This window comes from Mustela nivalis (genome assembly GCF_964662115.1).
Source record: "Mustela nivalis genome assembly, chromosome: 6".
NCBI classification, from domain to species: Eukaryota; Metazoa; Chordata; class Mammalia; order Carnivora; family Mustelidae; genus Mustela; species Mustela nivalis.
In genome coordinates, this window is record NC_139025.1 from 131,935,970 (window position 1) to 131,956,529 (window position 20,560).

At 52.4% G+C, this 20,560-nt stretch overlaps 3 long non-coding RNA genes across 3 annotated transcripts in view; all 3 read right to left on the minus strand.

Annotated features, from left to right (window-relative positions):
• Window positions 1-14,648, minus strand: part of LOC309867178 — a 39,402-nt gene extending 24,754 nt beyond the window's left edge. The window contains exon 1 of the long non-coding RNA XR_014313017.1: window positions 14,475-14,648. This is a non-coding gene — a long non-coding RNA (uncharacterized lncRNA). The remainder of the gene's footprint in view (window positions 1-14,474) is intronic.
• Window positions 1-16,233, minus strand: part of LOC309867179 — a 64,756-nt gene extending 48,523 nt beyond the window's left edge. The window contains exon 1 of the long non-coding RNA XR_014313018.1: window positions 15,066-16,233. This is a non-coding gene — a long non-coding RNA (uncharacterized lncRNA). The remainder of the gene's footprint in view (window positions 1-15,065) is intronic.
• On the minus strand, window positions 4,787-9,353 carry LOC309867180. The gene is made up of 4 exons (XR_014313020.1): window positions 8,221-9,353; window positions 7,814-7,972; window positions 6,435-6,549; window positions 4,787-4,924 (listed from the first exon to the last, which is right to left on the minus strand). It is a non-coding gene; the product is annotated as an uncharacterized lncRNA (long non-coding RNA).
• Window positions 16,234-20,560: the final 4,327 nt, after the last annotated feature.

The window sequence follows — 20,560 nt, forward strand, 5'->3', positions numbered from 1 at the left end:
TCACCTCCTAGACCCATGAGGCACACTCCAGCCTCCAATACTTGCCTTTTCCTTTTCCTGGCCTTTAAACCTGCCTCCGGGATCTTACTGGAGCGTTGGGATAGGGAGATTCCCCTGCCCCGACCTGCCCCACTTCTTTCAACCTGCCGCCCATCTGGAGAGCGCAGATAGGGTGCGCTGAAGGCCTGGAGATCCTAATTGGGGGGCGGTGTGGGGGGTGTTGTCGTATGATTCTAAATTTTGCTCTTTGAGCCTAAAAATCCGTGTGCAGGCCACAAGAGGGGCCAGCGTAGAGTGAGTAGTTCCAGAGAAAAGGGCTTGTCTTGTGGTCACAGCGAGGACACTGCTGAGCGATAAGGGAGATGCGCCCAAGGGTGAGAGGGATGAAGGAAGCTCCCACAGGCCCAAGAAACGTCAGAGGCTGCAGAGAGACGGAGATGATGAAATCTTGGGGCTCCAACGTCCCGCCCCGACCTGCAGGGCAGAAATCCGAGGCTGGGAAGCTTGATCAGAGTCGGAGAGGTTTGGGGCGGGGAGCACCGAGGGAGAGTTTCAGCATCAGGCCCCAACCTTTAACTCCTAGCCTGGGGGCAGGAAGCTTTCCTATCTCCTCAGGGTGATTTGGTACTCAGAGAGGCCAGGCCAAGGCTGGGGGGAGGAAGGGGGAAGGGGAGGCAGCACTGCCAAACCACCTGGAGCTGCGGCAGGGAGCGCTGAGAATTCACATCCAATGGAACCGGGAGGGCAAAGGCCTTTTGTAGCTTGAGTTCACTCCCCACCGTATATTGACTTTCCCAGCTTCTGCAATTCCAGGTCCTAACCTCATCTCTCATTCTATCCCGTCTTCGAGTTCCAGCCTCTTCGGGCTGCCTGGCTGGGTTAGGGGCGTCCGCTGCCCGGAATGGATTCGCCAGGGGCTAGGTTCCTCCAGCTCTGCCCAGGGCGCCTTGGAGCCCTATGCCCTCCAGTCCCGGCGTGCCTGGCGGGCTGGCAACGGCTGGAAGAGGACAGGCAGTCGCAGACCAAGCACGCAACTTTTTTGAAATGCTTTGCTGTGCCCCTGAAAGGTGTTATAACAGCAATTCAATTACAGTAAATGGCGCACATCGTCCTCGCAGCTGGAAAGTCGGTAACTAACTGTGACCGACCGGTGCAAAGGAATGCGGCTAAACGCACTTACTTTTTTTTTTTTTTTTAATTCCCTGCTCCTCCTACAAAGTCCCCCTCTTTCCGTCCTTTCTTCGCTCTCTATTAATTGTAGCTGGACCTCAGGTTAATTAACTCCAAAGAGTTTAGTCTATCTGGACAGAAACACACTGAGAAATTGGCACGAGATCCTAAAAACTGGACGTGGCGTCAAAAAGATCGCCCAAAGTTCCTCGATCTGCCTTCCACCGCTCTAGTTGTTGCCTCCAAGGAACAGAGTTTTAGTCCGCAGTGCAAAGCCGGCCTGGGAATGCGGCCACCTGGGCGTGCATGGGTACATAGCTGGACTTGGGTCAGGGAGCCTCCTACCAGGAGATGGTGCCCACTAAACCACGAAGCATGGACCTCTGCAGGCACCCAAGGAAAGGTCGGGTCTGATCCTAGGGCGTCACACTTGGAGTTCATTGCAGACACACTGGCCATTCCATGGCACGGGAATTTTAGGCCAAACTTTAAATAGACTTCCATGAAATTAACAATATCCACAAAAATGAGTCAAGGTGTTGGGGGGTGGGGTGAGCACCAGGCGGGAAAGAGCTGTTTGCTTCCCAGGAGATTGGTAAATCATTACTATTCTCCATATGTTAAAATCTGGAGGGCGGGACGGAGGGCGGGGGGAACACTTCAGGAGTCAGTTTAGGCAGTCATTTAAATAAAGGTAAAATTAACATTGGCTCCCTTGAAGTTAGAAAGTAAGATGGCTTAAAAGCGCATTTTATTTATGTCCTATTAAACGGAAAGACACGCGTTGCCTCTCTTGGTGTTTTTAGTTTCATGCCAAGGTGGCAACGTAGGAATTCGAGTACTTTCTAGCCGACCCTGCGGGGCGGACCTCCCGCAGCAGCGGCGGGAGGTTTCCAACCCTGGAAATGCTCAGTTTTCCGCGCTGGTGGTAACGCAGCGGGAAGTTGCCTCCGGTGGCTCGGCTTCTCCCTATCCAGCACTCGTTAGACGCGGGGATGTTTTAGTGTTTTACTCCTGGAGAGGGCAGAGCGCGCGGTATAGACGTTGGGACGGGTTTCGGCCGCGGCCGCCCAGCCGCCAGTGGCCCTGAGTTCTCTACCTGAGCTCCGCACCGTCCCTGACCTGGGCGGCGCCCCCAGAGTCAGCCTGGCGGGAGAGGCTCAGCAGCTGCAAAGACGGGTGCACGCAGGGTCTCCTAACGCAAGGCCAGCCAGGCAGAGACGCGCGGGGCCCAGCCCAAGGTTTGGCCCGAGATGATCCTGGAGCAGAGGGCTCGGCGCCGGCACTGCCCGAGAAGAACTGAGCTCTGGCCCACGGGCAGCCAGAGGCGTTTGGGTTGTTTTCGGCTTTATTTTCGAGTTCCTCTCCAGTTCCCTGAAGCCTCTGACCTGCACTCTACAATTCTCCGCTAGGCCCTGACTTTTTTTTTTTTTTTTTTTTTTTTTCCCCTTTTATGTGAGGCGAGAATGGGACAGAGACAGGAAGGTTACTCGCGTGTCCTCAACTCCCCGGTCTGGCGATGCTAGGAAAGGAGGACCCATCAATATGACCAGAGGTCACCGGCAGCCTGTGATTTGAAGTTGTCACCCTTGTCCCCGCTCCTGGATTTCTAGTCAAGTGGTTACAGAAAGGACATTCAGCGCGGGTCCCTGCCGAGGTGTGAGTTTCATAAGTTTCACCTCCCCTCTTGGTCCGAGAAAACCCCTCTATTGCGAGCAAAGCGGACAGCGCTTAAGACTGCTTCTTTATTGGTGTGGGTTTTGTTTTTTATTTTGTTTTGTTTTGCTTCTTTCTTTCTTTCTTTTTTTTTTTTTTTTAACCGAGGCTCCTGCCAGCTCTGCATTCTGCAGGGAGGATTACCCCCCCCCCCTCCAAGACCTCCCGCATTCCACCCGAGGAACCTGGAATCCTCCGGCCTGGTTGAGAGGAAATCCCGGGCACTTAGCACGCCCGCGGGGGCGTGGGTGTCAGCGGAACCCTGGCCGGGCGTACGCCCTCTCCCCGCTGGGCCCGGGCGCGGCCCCTGCCCGGAGGAGGCAGGGTACCACCCCCCACTTCAGCCTGGGACCCCTTCCTGGCTCTCCCCCGCTTCCTTCGGTTATCCCGCCGGCCCCTTTTCACTCCAAGCGCTTCCCGGGGTGCCAGGAAAGGCCCCGGTAGAATATTCACCGCACAAAACCTCGCTTTTTAAAGCCCAGCTGGGGGGCTTGGTCCGTGGTGGGAAACCGAGAAAGAGCGAGATCGAGGGCCCTGTGGGCGGCCCTTCTGTAAAGAGAAAGCTCCCCTTCGTTTGCATCTCTGCTCGAGTTTCTAAAAGTTATACTTGGAACCTGCTCTCTATGCCTGTACTGTGGTTCTGAGGAAGGAGGAGGGATAGGGAAGCATACTTTGAGGGCAGAGGCCGCCCTGCACACAGAGGGACGCCCTTTCCAAAGTCCCAGGGCAGGCAGTTCTGCGGCTGGAATTGGCTACTTGCATCTACAAAAGCTCTAAATATGGGACTTGAAAGGCACACATTCTCCACTGTTCTCCCCCTTCCTTCCAGGAGCACCAAACCCAGGGCACCCATGGCCAAGTTCTCCCTTCAGAGTTGCAGCAGCTGGGGCCTGTCCCACTGCCCAGCGACCTGGGGCGCTCAATTCTGGGGCGTTCGCAGCCCATGCCCAAAGGACAAACACGGGAGGAGCCAAGGATTTGAACTTGTAAATCCAGTCAGTGCAACTCTTAAACTTTTCCGTTCCTGCCCACCTGTTAAAGGACCCAGGTTATTAACAGTTTGAGTCCATAACCCAGGAAACAGGAGACCTTCTTTTCTGTTGGCTTCTTCTTCACTGTGGGGTCACTCCCCAGGAGAGATCTCCTAATATACACTTAAGGGAAGTTCTTGAGAATCTTACTTTTGCTCATCTTTGTCTCAGAGTTAGTGAAACCCAACTATGATTCAGATTATTGCCCCCGAATACCTCTAGCTTGTCTAAGACGGCCAGCTAAAAATTAAAATTGGCAAAGCGATGATAAATTAGTCCACATTTTACTCTTCCTAAAGTTCGCTAAACCAGTAGAAACTAATTTGAGGTGATTCCTATTGCTTCTGGTTGTTGGGAAAGTGGTCTCCAGCTCTTGCGGTCTAATCATTTTTTGCCTCTACTAAGCTTGCTACCATTTCAGAGTTCCTTAGTTTGATCTTTTCTCATAGAAGCTTCCCCCACCCCCGTTCCTTTTATTTTCTTTCCCCTGGTGGATCAATCACAGAGACAATTGATTTTTCTGTGTCCCGTTTGAACCAGAAAGTGCTGACATCTTGGGAGGTGGGCAAAATATTAACTCCCACAAAATAAGAAGGCAGCCAGGCCTGTCTCCAGGTTTAGAGATTAGCGTTGTGTGTGCGTACAGATATGTAAGTATACGCTCATATCTATACACCTGATCTTGCCTACAATGGACAGTGGTTAAGAAATTTCAGTGTAATGCTGGGACACACACTAAATGGGAAATCCTCTTAATAAGCCAGAAAAATGAAGAGGACAGCCAAACCTAAATGTCCAGGAGTCAATCATTAATTGTGAAATCCCGAACTCTTGAGCTGTGGTCCTATACTAGCCAGAAAAGAATCATCACCCCCCCCCCATTTTATTGGAAAGAAGACCCTAAATTCCTTTTGACTAAAAGGAAGTTATGAGACAAGATGCAATTTTCTCTTTCTTTTCTGACAACTCTGTCATCCAAAGGATCACAACCATGTCGGAGTATCTGTCTTGGAAAGAAAAAGAGAGAGAGAGAGCTGGTGAGAGAAACCCTACAGCCCGTGGCCATCTTTGCATCAAAATTTTCCAGACCTCTATTTTTTGATTGTGATCCCACTGATCTGAGTTTGAAATGCGAGCGCAGTGAAGCCCCTAAGCCTTCAATCGTGTGAAATTTTCAAAAGATCTCTAGAAGCAATCTCAGGCTGCCTGACCCCTGACAGGCGCCGATCTCTTTATTCCTCTCTCTGCCAGCACTTCATTTGTTGGAATATCTTTCAGATTTGCACCTCCAGATGACAAACCTGAGTGTTTATTATGTGTACATGAATCGGAAATCTTCAAGCCCGCACAAAAGCACCATCTTAAACATAATATTTAATTTACCAGCCTAAGTGCCTCCTTCTTTATTTGCTTTTCATTAGATTAAATATTTTTTCCAGGTCTCCCATGCGTCACTTTGATATTTAGATGATTCTCTCTTTTAATCATTTTTCCCCCTTGAAAAATCCCCTCTCGCCGGCTTCTGCGGGGCTCACGCTGCAGTGCCACTGTGTGCCGGGCGGCGAGGCTGCAGAGCCGGATGCTGAGTGGTTCCGAGTGTGGGGGGCACCGATCCAGGCGGGATGGGGACCCTTGAGGTGACAGAGAAGGGCTTGCTTTTAACTAGCAGCCAGAGCTGGGTCGGGACCAGTGATGACCTCCCTTATTCCACCTTTCCTCCTCAGGCCCTTTTAAATTCTTTACTACAACATCATCATCATCATCATCATCATCATCATCATCATCATTATTTTTTTTTAAACCAGCACATAAAGCAAATCCTCAGGTGCCTTCCAAAGGTGCTTCAGCAGCTGGGACTCGGCCCCAGTCCTTAAGTCTCTAAGCCTGAGCTCAGGATTTAGACTTCTCACCCAAATCAGCCAGGCACTCCCTCCTACCTGCCTTTCTGGGGAAATCCCTAAATCTGGGGCACTGGGGACACTCCAGGGAAAGAGGGGAGCTTCTCGGGAGAGGACTGCTTTGTTAACACGCCCTCTGCCAAATAATTCCACAGACAAGATTTTGGGGTGGATGACACGGCCCACCCCTCCCCCAATCTCAGCCCCCAACTGGGGCTTCAGATCCCAGCTGGGCACCCAGGTGGACTGAGTTGAGACAGTGTCGCCAGCCACCCCTGCACAAGCAGGAGGTGAACCGCCACCCTCAAGTACAGATTCAGGTCGGGAGGTGGTAGGTTGTAGCCCGAACCCCCACACACACCCTGTGTTTGGCTGGGCCGTGTTGCTATGATTAACTTATTAAACCCCTTCGTAATTATTTTAATTTGACTCCAAAAAATACTTTGGGCGGTGTTGCGATGTGTTTGTATTCATCCATCCCCCCCATAAAACCTGTGTTAAAACAAATGTTACTTTTCTCTCTCTGTACATAGACCCTCCCTTTTTGAAATAGACCGCAGGGACTGCCATTAGATCGAATGGCAAGTCTTTATGGAAAGTGTTTTGCATAATTACATACCAAAGCCAGAACAGTCACCTCCACATTTTATGGGTCACAAACCATCAACAATTGCCACATTATTGTCCACGAAACCTTAGTCCCTTCATTGACGGAGAGGACTCCACCGCCTAATCTAGAACGAGAGAGGATGGAAATTTCTTCTAATAAGAACCCGAGAAGATTAGGTCCCCACTGACAACGTGTTTACATATAGTTATAAAGTTCAGAGGACCGACGGGGAGAGGAAAGGAAATCGGACTAGGCCTGATTAGGAGAGGCACATCGGTCTAATACAGATAGCCCATCAAAAGCAGCGGCTGAATGCCTCTCCCCTTTTCAGATCCGACCCCTTTCCTACCTTTGTGATGCAGTAATTAAGATATTCTTATTTAGACAGACAGCTTCTCTGGTAACTGAATAATATTAGCTCCTTTGATGTCAAACTTTTGACAGTTATCACACCAGCACTGGGCAATTTAGTACAAATGCCCTCCTTTAAAAAAAAAAAAAATAGGAGAAGGAAAGAAATAAGGAAAAAAAAAGGAAGAACGTTAAAGAAAACCCCCATCGGTTTTGAAGAAATCTAATATGTGTGATCCTTAGCACCAAATGATGTAAATCGCCCCCGACAGGCCGCCCGGCTATAAATTACATTCGGTGTTAAATAATGAAGCCGAATTTGGGTTTTAGCTCATTGAGCAGTATTGGTGGAAACCAGAGCGGAAGCCCTAACTCGTGCACGTCCTTTCCCGCCTCCCCAGCCCCACCCCGAGCCGATGCCCAGACCCGGAGAGAGGAAAGCTCCACAAAGTCGGCAGGGGCAGGGCAAGGATGGGGGTGGAGGACGGTCCGGCCGAGCTGGGGGCAGGTGCAGGCAGAGCTCCGCGCCCTTGGCCCTGCTCGGAAGAACCGGGCAGGACCAGCCACCAACTCCCGAGATGACACCTCGCCGTTGCTTTCCTAGCTAGGTCGCCAAATTTGGGATTTGCCAGATGGCAGGATTATTTTAGCGTCTGTTATATTATGTGTGTGTGTGGGGGGGGGGTCGGGTGGAGAGCGAAGGTAGGATGCCCAGAGACCGCGCAGGTTCCTTTAAAATACACGCGCGTTCCCTCTCTGCCCCCGGTCGGGCTCGGACCCTTCCCGGAGCTCTGGGATCTTCCAGCCGTCTTGAGGCAAACAGCAGGCGGAATCTCCGCCACCCCTGCCCTTCGGTGCCGACCTCTCCGGGCCCGCATCTCTAGATCCAGGACCCGGTGCCCAGATGAGCAGAGCTGGGGGAGGAGGAGAGCGCTTCCCTCCGAAGAGAAAAGGAGGGGAGTGGGGTGGGTAGGAGCGTTGTGAGGAAAGGGGGCAGAGAAGGTGGGTTAGGAGGGATGAGACTGTGACGGTGACACCTGGAAGGCATTGTCCTTGCGAGCGACACCTGTCAATCTCCGCTCCGGGGTCCCGGGGCCGGGGGCGGGGAGGCCGCGGGTCTCCGCGGTGATGTCATCGCACAGTCCCTTCCCGGCGGAGGGCGGAGAGGACTGGGAGGGGCGCAGAAACCCCGCGGGCTGGGAGAAGGGTGGGGGAGGAACCGAAAGAAAATAAACAGAAATCACTCTCACTCGCGGCGTCCTCCGCTCCGGATTTACATGGAAATCAATAAATCCAACTTTAGTGTTATTTCTGATCTTGATTGACCCGTCTTGTCTTTTCACTGGGGGAGGTGGAGTAGGGTTACAGCGACCCATCCCACAACCCATCCCACAATCGGGGGGGGGGGTGGTGGCTGATACCCCAAAACACTGAGGTGACTGACCCTCCTTCCAGACCCAGCTCCCCTTTTCCTGGCGGTTGTTCCAAACGCAGGCTTCAGGCTTAAGAAGGAAACATTTGGGAATGAGTTTTGAAAGTCTTCGATATTGCAGGGGGCGAGGGGAGAGTTAATTAACGCCGGGCTTGCCAGCAAGTGGGAGAGGGGGCCTCGGCGTGGGTGGGCGGGCCGGGTCCAACACCCGGGTGCGCGCAGTGCGGAAGGCGTGTGATTAGGAGGCCCCAGGCTGGAGGCCCCGGCTGGGGGAAAGCGATCTGCAGTGGCCTCGGCGGGGGGCTGCTGAGGTGCCCTAGGCAGTCGCCCGCGGGTCCTGGGGAAATTCTGATCTCCCACCTACTGCGCTCCCAACCCCCCATCCCACCGAGCACTACTGGACTCTCCCTCTTCCTATTCTTTTCGGCCTGAGCTAATTAGCAGCCTGCCAGCGGCCTGATTTATGGAAACGCTCGGGCGGGCGGAGACGCGCTGCTAGCCGAGTCCAGGCTGCCTCGGGGCGGAGTGGAGGAGGAGTTTCCACCGGCCCGCGCCGAGTTTTCCCCCGCCCCGCCGGAAGCTGGAAGTTGCAGTCCCTCCTCCCCACCTTCCACCCAGGCGGGTCCAGGAGGCCCCCGCGCCCTTGGCGCCCCAGCCTGGGACTCCGGGCACCCTGGCGCCAGCCGGGCGGGCGGGGGCGGTGGCCGCGCAGCCAGCTGCGGAGTCTCGGGCGCGCAGGTTCCAGCCCCAGCTGACCCGGAGGGCAAGTTGGGCACAGATAGGGCGAGAGCCTCCCAGTCCGCGTTCAGGTCTCCAGAAAAAGGGAAATCGGACCTGAAGTGGGGCGGGGATGTTGCCCGAGGTCCGCACCAAGCTCCCAGGCCGGGAGGAGGCGTCGCAGGCCGGGATGGGGCCGAATGGAGCCAGCAGCCCAGTTAGCCCTCCAGAAGCTAGGGTCTGTCCCAGGGGAGGGCGTGGTCCACTTCACTCTCCCTACCCCCACCTCCACTTTCTTCTGGGTCTCACATCCTCAGAGGGTCCTCGGTGTTGCAGCCTCCAGCCAAGAGCTGTGAATTTTGACACAGGCGAATGCGGGGTCACAGACCGTCCCTAGAGCCAGCCAGCCAGGCACTTGGCCCAAAGACGCGGGCACCGCCTTCTCGCCCGCCCGGGCTTCCTCTCCGCCTTCAAACGGGAGGAGCACCAGGGTGCCCCCGGCCCTCCCAGCTGACCCAGACAGAAGGATGGAGAGAGAAACGGGTGGAAGAATCAAGGGAGGAAATGCACCAGCACCTGTTGCTCGTGCTCCAGGAGTCTAGGGAGGACACTGGATGACCAGCTTGTTTAAGAAGTAACGACGGTAGGCGGCAAAGGAGAGGGGAATCGTCTGTACCCTCCCCACCTCCGGAAGCGTTAGAGGAAAGAGAGAAGTAGCCGACCCAGAAGGCCAGATACCCTGGGCATGTTCTCCGGTTCAGACTTGGGATGGGATAGGGACATGGGGTTGAAGTCACTGGGAAGAGGGCCATGCCTCAAGTCCTGCTATGACGAAAATTGAAATTGAGAGGAAATGAGATCCACAGGAAAGTGTGTAAAATTTATTTTAAAACACCCCACCAGTTTACCCTCCAGAAAACGTCTGGACTCTGTGCAGAATTGAGATCCTTCTCCCATCAGAAGACCTCCAAATGCCTGTTCCAGTCCCCCTCCTTCCTGGAGTTTCCTCCCATAACCCAAAGCCCCCACTCCTCCTCCCCACCCCCAGAGCCTCAGGGAAATATGATTTCCTGCTCATCTTCCTCCCTTCCCCTTCCCCCACCTCTGCCACCACCATTTCCAAAAAGTTAATAAGATCAGGGTGTCATTCAGGCCCTGGCCCTTCCGAGCTGCTGGGCTGGAGGACGTGGACACCCTCAGCCAGCTGGGGATCCAGGCTGAATGCCAGTCTACATCGTGGCATTGAGTCCCTGAATTTCCAACTGTGCTAAAGGCTGGGTTACCTGCCCAGACATACTCGGGTGGCCCAAATCCATGATCAAAGTCTTGGTGGAAATGGAGACCCGCCCTCAACAAAATGTGACTTCAGACCGCGGGTCTCAGGGGACTCCACCGCCCCAGGGCCACACTCGAGGCACAGGGCCTCTGGGGGTACCCCCAGCCTGCAGCTCCTACAGGCGGACTCTGGGACCTGCCACCCGCACAGCAAATGTTGGCTGTTAGGCGCCTAAATAATATTCTTCATTCGTCTTTTTCAAAGTTGATTTATAGCAATCGACAGGTTAAAGCCTCATCTGACTTCATTACTTTTAAAAGCTGTCTATTTCACAACTGTCACTTTTCATCACTTAACTCAAATAAATACTTGAAGAAATGAATTGGAAGAGACTTTTAGATCATGTTTATAATTCTTGGTTGCTACGTTAACATTCCTAATGACCTGACCCTCTGAGTTTCTGTAGACTTCTAAATTGGGCCGAAAATTCCTGCATTAGAAAACTTCAAGGAAGGTAAGGTGGCCTGAAAGACCGGCTAAAAGGACTGCGGCTGGGTAGGGAGTAGATAGTAGGTGCCGGCTCAGCAAAGCTTCCCAGCAGCTGCCACGGCCCAGGCCCCAGCCCGAGGCCACTGGGGAGGGCGGCCGCTCCCGGGTCAAGGCGTTCCGGTGCAACGAAAAAAGGGCCCAGCCTAACGGACGCGCGGCTCGAGTTGCTCCGGCTTCGCAGAGCCAGCCTGCAAACTCAGGAGGAAATTGATGCGGAATGGAAATGCTGCTCGTTTTGACTATTACTATTATTATTTCTATGCTTCAAAAACCCGACCACAGGTTGGGTATGGCCTGGTGAAAGGCACTACCTGCCGGTCATCGTTGACCTAGAGCTTGTTGGATATCGGGGGAAGGCAGAAGTGTGGAAACGAAATCGCTAGGACGGAAGTGCGTTCAATAAATCGAAATAGTTTCTTCTTCAATTTTGCTGCTATTTGCCAATGCTGGGTCCTCTAAGGCTGGTGCCACCCCCCTTCTCTTTCTTTTTCCCACCCACTCACACAGAACCATCTCTTAGAAATGGAGAGACAGAAGATAAGAAAGACTAGAAAAGAAAGGAAGGGGGAAACAGTAAAGAACGAAAAGGTAAGGAGAGGAAAATCACAGGAAAGAAAAGAAAAACCTAGTAAACAGGAAAACGGCCTAATTTGGAGGACAAAGCAATATCGAGTGCGTAAGGTTTTTCTTTCCTTTATTTTTCCTTAAAACAAGAAAAAAGAAAGAAGAAAAGTCTCCCGACCCTCGGGTGAAGGAGTTGGGCGACTCCCTAGCGTGTTAGGGTCTGTCCTCCCCGCAACTGGGCAGAGGCCGAAGCCCCGCGCGCCGTTCCCGGAGGCTCTGAGGTCCCCGCACGCTCGCCTCGGCCCCGCCAGGGTCCAAGAACTTCGCAGATTCCCCGGAGCAAGAGCGCTGGGAGTGTGCACCAGCTTCAGCCGGGTCTAGGCTCCCTGCCGCCGCCAGCCTCCCCCGGTCGCGGCCTCAGCCCTTCGCCCACCCTACGGGCCGCTTGGCCCAGAGGGCCTGAGAGCTCTCCGACTTTTGGTGCCGAAGCGAGAGGAAGCCGACGGGAACCTGGCTCCGCGGCCAGTGCCTCGCTGCGGGAACGCGGTCGGAGCGCTCGGCGGCCCGCTGCTGTGTGCGCTGTGGTGCCCTGGAGCGCCACCTCGCTGCAGAAACTGAAATTGCATGGCCACACTTCCAGCCTTCTGCAGCCTAACTTGACCGTCGCCGGACTTTCCCCTTCATCAAAACCTCACGAGAAGCCGAAACGCAAAGGCCTTCTCCCAGTCGGTTAAAAGCCATTATTTGTGATCGACATATTGCACAATGTCGGCGCCGGGATGAAGGGGAAATAATAGGAGAAAGAGAAAAATATGTAGGTACAATTTCAGCAAGTCTAAGCGGTGAAGCTACTTTGATAGGAAAGATCAAATAAATGAGAGATGTCTTCTTGGAGGCCATGGGTTCGGGCCATTGAGTGCAGGCCACTCGGGCCGGGGCCAACGCAAAAATTTCGAAGGAGACCTAAGAAGTCATCCCTTCCCAATTACATTTGCACTCAAATTCATTCATTCCTATGGGTGGGACATTAGAGGGGCTCTGCCAGGCCATTCCAGTGGCCAGCCCACCAAACCTCGGACCCCCACAGCCTTGGGCTCTGCTGACAGAATCACCACAAAATGCAGACCCTTAATCATATACACCTGTCGGCAGGTAAAAGAGCAACGGTGAGAGGTACAAATTGCACTACTTTTGACCCTATCTCACCCAGCTGGCAACTTAAGAGGTTTGCCCCACTCTTAAGTCCTCAGGATATATATATATATATATATATATATATATATATATATATATACATATATATGTATATATATAACAATTAATTCACTTTTATGGTGAGTCTTTGTTTCAATTTGTTTTCAGAGCGCATCCTTCCAGAGATAAGTGTTACAGGTAAAAACAAATTTCACGGAACAAGAATTTTTTTCTGTGGTGATTCCAAACATGATATTAAAAACAAGGAGTCTATCTTGTGGTCCTGAAAGGATTTGTGTGGTTTCTTTGTTGGGGGGCGGGGGGCACAGCCCTTTTTCTAATGTACTTTTAACTACAAGTTTGTTTTTGGTTTTAAGGAGCTCAGGGAATCCCACAAGGAATGATGCCTGAACTGGGTACCGTGGGGGAGGGGGACAGTGTATACGTGGTAATGTATAAGTGTGGGCATTTTCCTGCCTGAGCAAACCCAATATATAGATCGTTCCTTGAATCTTTGCCCTCCCTAAGTTCACAGAGTGGCCATGGGGGGAGTGCTCCTTTGCCCTGTAACTAACACTCCCCGTTTCAGATTTGCAGACTCTCAAAAAGCCCCCCACCCTTGCTCAAAAACTACAGGGCTGAGCCAGGAAACACACACACACACACAAACCACAATTTGGTTTTCTGATGGTTTGTCCCTTCTCCATCAGGCTAGGAGAGATTCTTGACAGACCATACAGGAAAGAGGCCCCAATTTCTTAGCAGGACTTGAATGAGGATCCCTCACCCTGGCCAGCTGAGGAGGGGTGGCCTGGACCCTGGGAGTCTTGGGGTTTTCTTGCCTGGAGGGATGCTACCTTGGGGAGAAGGACACTGTTGAGAATTCTGGGGAGCTCAGAGGCAACTGCTGAGAGGGTCCTGGGACCACAGAGGGACAACAGTGAGGAACAGGGACCAAAAGAGAAGAGAGTAGAACATTAGAAAATGAAATGCTTGAATCTACCTGCCTCCAGTTTTGAGAAGGGGAATCTGTATTAGAAAGGTTTGCCTCTCTCCCTCTTCCTCTCCCCTCCCCCCCCTTTTTTTTACATCCTTTCATTTCTCTCTCTCCCACCCCCTCCTCTTCTCACATTCAGATTTTCTGCTTTTTTTTTTTTTTCCCACAGAATAATGCCCGGAGATGAAAAATGATTTTTATTGCTATTACACTTCCTACCGCAAGATGCAGTGCAAGGCGGCAGAGTTTGTCTTACAACTATGTCGCAGTGTTTCACTGATGCAAAACATGTAGCCAGAGGGTGTTACTAATGACTCCTGGATTAGAGTGAGATTGAGACTGGGAGAAGGAAAAAGAGAGTGAGAACAAGAGAGACGGAGGAAGGGAGAAGAGAAAGGAATTTCATTAGAGAAAGGGGGGAGGGGAAACACCATAGAATCGGGTCTAATAATCTGACCAGGATATTTTCAGATTTCAGTGTTCTCCCCAAGCTTGAGAATGAACTAGAGAGATACCAATATCCTTCTAAGCACCACGGAGTTTTTTTGTTTTTTTCATGTTAATAACTACTAATTATGTTTACAGTTAGCTGAAGAACTGTCCTTTTGGAAAGAATCAAACTTCGGAAAAAAAGCTTAATATCTGATTAAAGGTTTTTCCTGGAGCCGAGGCCGCTCGGAAGGAGGTGGGGACCCGGTATCACCCAAGGGGGGTGAGGAGCGCAGCGAGGCCTGCAGAGGCTCACGGACCCCGCCGGTGGTGGTGCGACACACGTACACACGCCTGTGACAGCCTGGTGCGCCGGGGATGTCCCGCCGGGGCCGTGGGGGAGCGCCGAGGCGCAGCCTGCGGCCCGGACTCGGCCTCTACTTGGTCTTGGCGGAAAGGTCCCTCCGGGCTCCGAACACCCCGGCGCCCTCCCCCGGGACGAGCTCTACTTAGGGAAGCGGGAGGTTTCGCGGTTCCTACCGTTGCCCAGGCCGGTCCCACCGCCCTGCAGTCCGCTTCTGCCCCCCGGGGCACAGCGAGGAGGGCATTCCCTCGGGGCTGCGGCCCTTTGAACCCGGGGAGCCCTCGGCTCCCGCCCGGGCGCGCGGAGCTCGCTCGGGGCCAGGCTGCGGAGCGGAGTGTAGGTGGCGGGTGGGGTTGAAGGGGAGTGGGGGAGGCGGGAGGGGGCGGAGGGGCGGGGGCGGGAGCCGGGCGTTAAGCCTGGAAGCTTGGCTGTTTACCCAAACGATTTTCCTTTCAGGCCTGAGACGCCAATGAGACAAGATCAAACTCCCCTCTTCGCTGTGTGTGTGTGTGTGTGTGTGTGTGTGTGTGTGTGTGTGTGTGCGTGTCGCCTTCACCAAGCCGGGCTTTGTGAATGGGGGCTCCAGGACGCCGGCTGGGAGGGACCAGAGGCCGACCCGGGCACCAGCGCCTCCTCCCGGGGGCTAGGAGAAGCCAGGCGGAGTACGCCCCAGACACAGTGGTCGGGAGCGACAGAAGCAAGCCACAGGGACGCAGGCCGCGGGGAGATAAGGGCCGCGTCCCCGAAGGCCGAGCGGGGAGACTTACGGTCGTGTGTGGGAGGGGAGACGGGAGAATGATAATCCTCCTTACAGTTCCTTAATTTCCGATTCCTCCACAGCTTAAATCTAGCTCCTTGGGCCACTGATTTCTCGCCGACTCCTTCACTCGAGATACATTAGTCGTAAATTAGGCCAAGGTTTTGGAGATTACGTTACAGTGCAGGCCGCGTGACACGCGCCGCTGGGCCTGCGCCTGGGTCCCTTCTCGGCGCCGAAAAATGATGAGAAAGCAAGAAAGGATGGATAGTCTGTATTGACAAGACATTTGTCATTTTTAAAGGGGTCCACATCCAAGAATATCCATCAGCCTGGGGGTGGGGGAGGGAAGCGGAGATGAGGGGACCGAGTCCCCGCCGACGCGCAGCAGGTGATCGCGGTCCTGGGCGTGGCTCCGGCCCTGCTCCAAGGACCCTCTAGAACTGAAATGTTTGCAAAATAACGACAATAATACTTTCAGTATGACTGAAGATACGAAGCATCAGGAAGACGGAATTGTATTTATTAAAGGTCTTAAAACAAAACCCGGCTACACGTCGTTCGTTGTACATTTATTGAGGGGCGCTGTCTCCGACAACTCATTCCTTTTGGCCTGGCGATTAAAATCTCACCCAAAGAATTGTTTCTGGAAGAAAAATGTGTCATTCCGCTGCTTCTGATTCATCCACTGTTGGTCCTCCTGCCTCAGCCTGCCCCTGATCCCCACCCCTCCTTACACACACACACACACACACGCACGCACGCGCGCACACACACAGTCTGTGTCCCTCACCGAAGGGTCCCTTTTTTACAGTTTGTTTTTAAATGACGAACCACCATCCCCTGTCCCAGGATGTTCTTATTTAACCGAAATTCCCCCGCCCTGCGATGACCGAGACAGAGTGCAATAGGGACCTGCTAACATTTGCTTCTGGCTTCGGTCTCTTCTGCTCCCGGTTATCCAGGCCTGGACAAACACCCTGCGGGAAGAACCGCAGAGATCTCGGTGTTTTACGGGCATTTTAGGGTGGAAGGCGGTGGCTCTAGGGCTCATAGGGGGCTAGAGTAGCTGGCCAATCCCTGGGCATGAGTAGGGGTCTTGGGGACCCCAGCTAGGCAGTGATTGGTCTGTGAGAGACAGAGATGCCCGCGGAGGAGACCTGATGAGCCTCGTGATTGCAACAGCTAACATTAATTTAGTGCTTACTATGTACCAGTTATTGTGCCCATACCCCTTGGGGCCTCCAAATCTGAAGGCAAACCGTGGTGGCCAAGGGTAGGCCTCGGAGCAGGGAGCAAGGGATGGGGGACGGGGGGGGGGGGCAGGCAGGTAGCTAGGTAGGTGCGATTAGGTGGCTGGGATAGAGGTTTCTACCCCGAAATATATTCTCCCGGCCAGGAGAGGCGGGCCTTTACCGGCCGTCAGGAGCGGGGCCAAGGCGTCTTCCCTCTCTGCCTGCGGCCGTCTGTCGCCAGCCAGAGGCAAGGCCAACCAGGTTCCAGTGACATTCCCACTTCTTCTCACTGGAACCCCGGAAGAAAGTAGACTGGGCAATGTGGGCCACGAAGCCCAGGCCCGGGCGGATGGTGAACGCTCGGCGCGCCAAGGCCAGGCTCACGGCCAGTCCCGGGGGCCCCCTGTCCTGTGCCTCCTCCCGCCCAGGTCGCGGACGCACTGCTCCAGGCGAGGTGCGCCTCTCTCGCGGTGCCAGGGGGCGCTTGACCGACTCCGAGACCTCGGCAGCCGGTAGCCGAGGAGGGGCGTCTCCGGCCTCCGAGGCCTGGTGCGCGCCCTGGGCAAGCAGCAGGGCGCGGGCCTGGCGGCCCTGGGAGCACTCAGGCCGCTCCCGGCCCCGCCGCACCCCGAAGGGTTTCTCCAGTTCGCCGTCCGAGGCCGCGCCCGAGAGCGGGAGTTTTGCTGCATTTACTGCCTCTTCCTCCCATCCCCCCTAAAGCGGGGGTTGAGACTCGCCGGTGACCCCGTGCTGTGCCGGGAGAGGGTGGAAGAAAGCAGGCTCTGCTCTCTGTCTGGAGACAAAAGGCCTCCGCGCTCAGGCTCCTCTAGGCTTAGCCGCGGCGCGTTTCGCATCCGCCTCCGCCTAAGCAGAGGAGGCGGGAGCAGGTGGAAGTGTCGTGGCAGGGGTGGCTTGGAGTAGAGAGCCTTGATTGATCCCAGAAATTGGACACCTCCAAGTCCAAGGGCAGAAACAGGGCCTCGGCATCTGCTCCAAAAATATAGTCTGCCCCTGCACCCCCTGCCACCCCTCATCCAGATATCCTTGTATAAAGGGGCCCCCTCCTTGCTGTTTTTTTTGTTTTGTTTTGTTTTGTTTTGTTTTGTTTTCTGTCTAGTCTCCTTGCAAATCACCTGGCAGCTAGAAAACGCTCGCCCCTAATATCGACCTAGGGAGGCTACTTCTTTCCCTAAAAACGACTCTGGCTTTCCTTCTTCTAGGAGACCTAAGGGAAACTTCACTGGCATTAAGATTAAAAAAAAAAAAAATTGGAATCTCTCTGGGTGTGAGATGTGGTTGAAACATGCTTCCCACACGGACTCCCTGCTGCCCCTGGAGAGCTAGTCCTGCGAAGAAGAAATAGTCTTCTTACAGTCTATCATTTCGGTATTACAAATAACAACCGTGGAGCGAGAAATACCCCCGGCCGAAGAATATTGATAGATGATAGTAGCGATATTCACAATCGATCCTTTAATAGGCAGACGTCATAAATCATGTTCAATTCCCTGACAGCACAGTACTTCACTTAATAATATAATTAAGATTAAAACTCCAGAGGTATTGTAGGCAGCGTGTATTGATAGCTTCAAACATCGCATTCTGGATATGACAGTAGAAGGGAAAGGGACCTTTGGGAAATATAACCCCCTTCCCAAAATGTGAGGTCTTCCCTTTGCTCCTGTCCTGGGAGCCCTTTGGCCCTGCCCCCCCCCACATATACACCTCCCCCCACACACACCAGTAATCCCCAATTTTGAAGGGGAGCTGAGAACATTTCCTAGAAATGTTAAGGAGTACGATAAAGAGAGATGGGGCTTGGCTTGGGTGGGTTTCCTGAATTTAGGAATCCTTTAAAAGTCCATTCCTTCAGCCTTGAATCTGGAGGGCGGGAAAAAAAAAATGTTCAGGAGACCTAGGAAATGATATTGGTTTTTTTTTTTCAATAGGATTAATTTCCTGGATAGTGTTTCTGAAATTACGTATAAATCACTGAACATCTGCAGGTATATGCTAGTCCCCTCCATTCTGCAGTTTTAACTGCCTGTGAACCTTTACAGCACTGCTTTCCAGTCCAAATCAGGCCTCAGGATGGAAATGAAAACTTCACGTGAAGAGTAAAACCAGAGGGGCAGCGTCCCGCACAGGGGTGACGATCTGCTCTTTGCTTCATGGATAAAGCTGATCGCAAGTGTGGCTAAAATTATTTCAAAGAGCGGAATATTAATCGAATCAATCAGAGCTGACAAATGAGAAATATTTGAAAGTCAGTGGTAATTTACAACTTTGTTATTAGTTAAGAATTGCCTGCCTTGTAGCAGTAATTAATAACACTTAGAGAGGAACCATTTGGAAATCCCCCTCCCATCCTTTTTATTTTCCTTGTCTTTTAAGGAAGGAAAGAGAGAAAGGAAGCAAATGAGTGATCAGTAGAAACAGGAAAAACACTGAGTCGTTAGTGGGGAGAACAAAACTGGGAAATATAAAAGAAAGGGGAAAAAAAGATTAGCCCCATGGGGGGCCATCAGGAAATAAAGAAAATATAGAAGGAGGGGTAGTAAATCATAAGGGTAGTAACCATACCCCATGAGCAGGCTGGCTAAAGGTTGAATTTCAAATGGCCCAGAAACCCCATCAAAATGAACAGTGCTGCTAAAAAATCTTGAAAGTAGCTCAGCTCTGAATCAAGGCAGAGCTCAGGGCATTGTCTGTTTTGTTGTTGTTAACAATGTATTTCTTTATAGCCCAGGAGCAGACGTGTGCAGGCTCTTTCCCAAATTCCATCCCTGGAGACCAGACTGGCTTTCATGTTTCTGGTGTTAACTCTCCTCTTGGTCACAGACAATCCCCTTCCCCAGTCTTACACTGATTATTAGATTGTCTCAGCCCCATCTAAACAACACACCAAAATAATGACTTGTTGAAAAACTATAAATCATTTCAATGTCTGAGCTTGGAAAGACACTTCAGTCAACAGGCTTGCTGTGAAAAGGTAGAGAAATTTCCAACCTTCTGCTCACTGAGGAAAAGCTGCTACTTCCCTCAACTTTTATTTGTTGGATGGGGGGCATTTTCTAGATTGGTTTAAAAAGGATGGTTGGTTGTAGGAGGGAATAACTTTGGCAAACTTTATCTGGTCTTTATTATAAGCCTCAGTCTTGTCTCATTGAGCTCAGGCTACAAAAGGTAGCTAGAGATTGAGATTTGTTGGTCTCTAAAAGAAAAGATTCATTTGATAGAAGAGGTTAACTCAAAGTTCCTATACTGTGCCTGGCTTCGGCAAATTCACTCTGTGGAGTCAGCACAGAAGCAGAAGAAATCTTAAAAACACACAGAGATATAGACACACAAACACACTCGCCCACTTAAGCCTCCAATGCAATTCTCTTTTCTTTGTTGTTTCTTCTGTCATTACAAATCTCCAGCCTCTTTCTAGGTGGCTGGGATGGTTGGCTCCCCCCAGCCACAGCAGCTGAACTTTGCCATTTTGTATCTTTTGCTTTTACCAGCAGTGAATGAAAGAATAAGGGGGGGGGGGGATAAAGTAAAAGGGGAGAAGAGAAGTAATTCAAATAAAGCAGAATACGTTTGTAAATGAGGTAGAGGGGAGAGAGAGGGAGTGAGCGAGAGCGAGAGCAAGAGAGATGGGGAAGGAGGAAAGGAGCTCTAGGATAAAAGTAGGCAAACTGGAAATTGATGAGATGGGTTTTCAATCATTAGAGTCTATGGATCCAACAGGAACCTACAAAATGTATGATTGTGTAGAGGGACCCAGGAGAGAGAGAGAATATACCAGAAACTTCATGGGGGGAGCAGGGAGACGACAGCAGGCAAGGACCTGAGATCCTGTGCAAGGAGAGAACTATGGAGATGCTAATGAGGGAAAATTAACCTTCGGGTTGGGTCTGTGACACGGGCCTTCCACTGAATGCCTGACCCAGGGGCTGCAAGCCGCCTCACTCGGCACCAGCGAAATGAGATAATCGCTCTGAAACCCACCAGTCCTGGTGCAAAGGAGCTCTGAAAACCCTGTTGTGGAGAGTAACTAGCAGCTCCAACCAAAGACAAGCAAAACAAATGAAAGAAGGCAGAACCACAACCAGGCCCAGAGAGCAAACCTAGGGACGCTGGGTGCTTGTGTCCACCTGCAGAAGCCCCATAGGCTGGCACGTTAGTGGGAGGGAGGAGCAGGGCCTGGGAAATGAGAAATATCTTCATCTCTCTTGTTCCAGTCGGTCACCAAAGGCCTCGGATAACTGGGCCTTGGCAA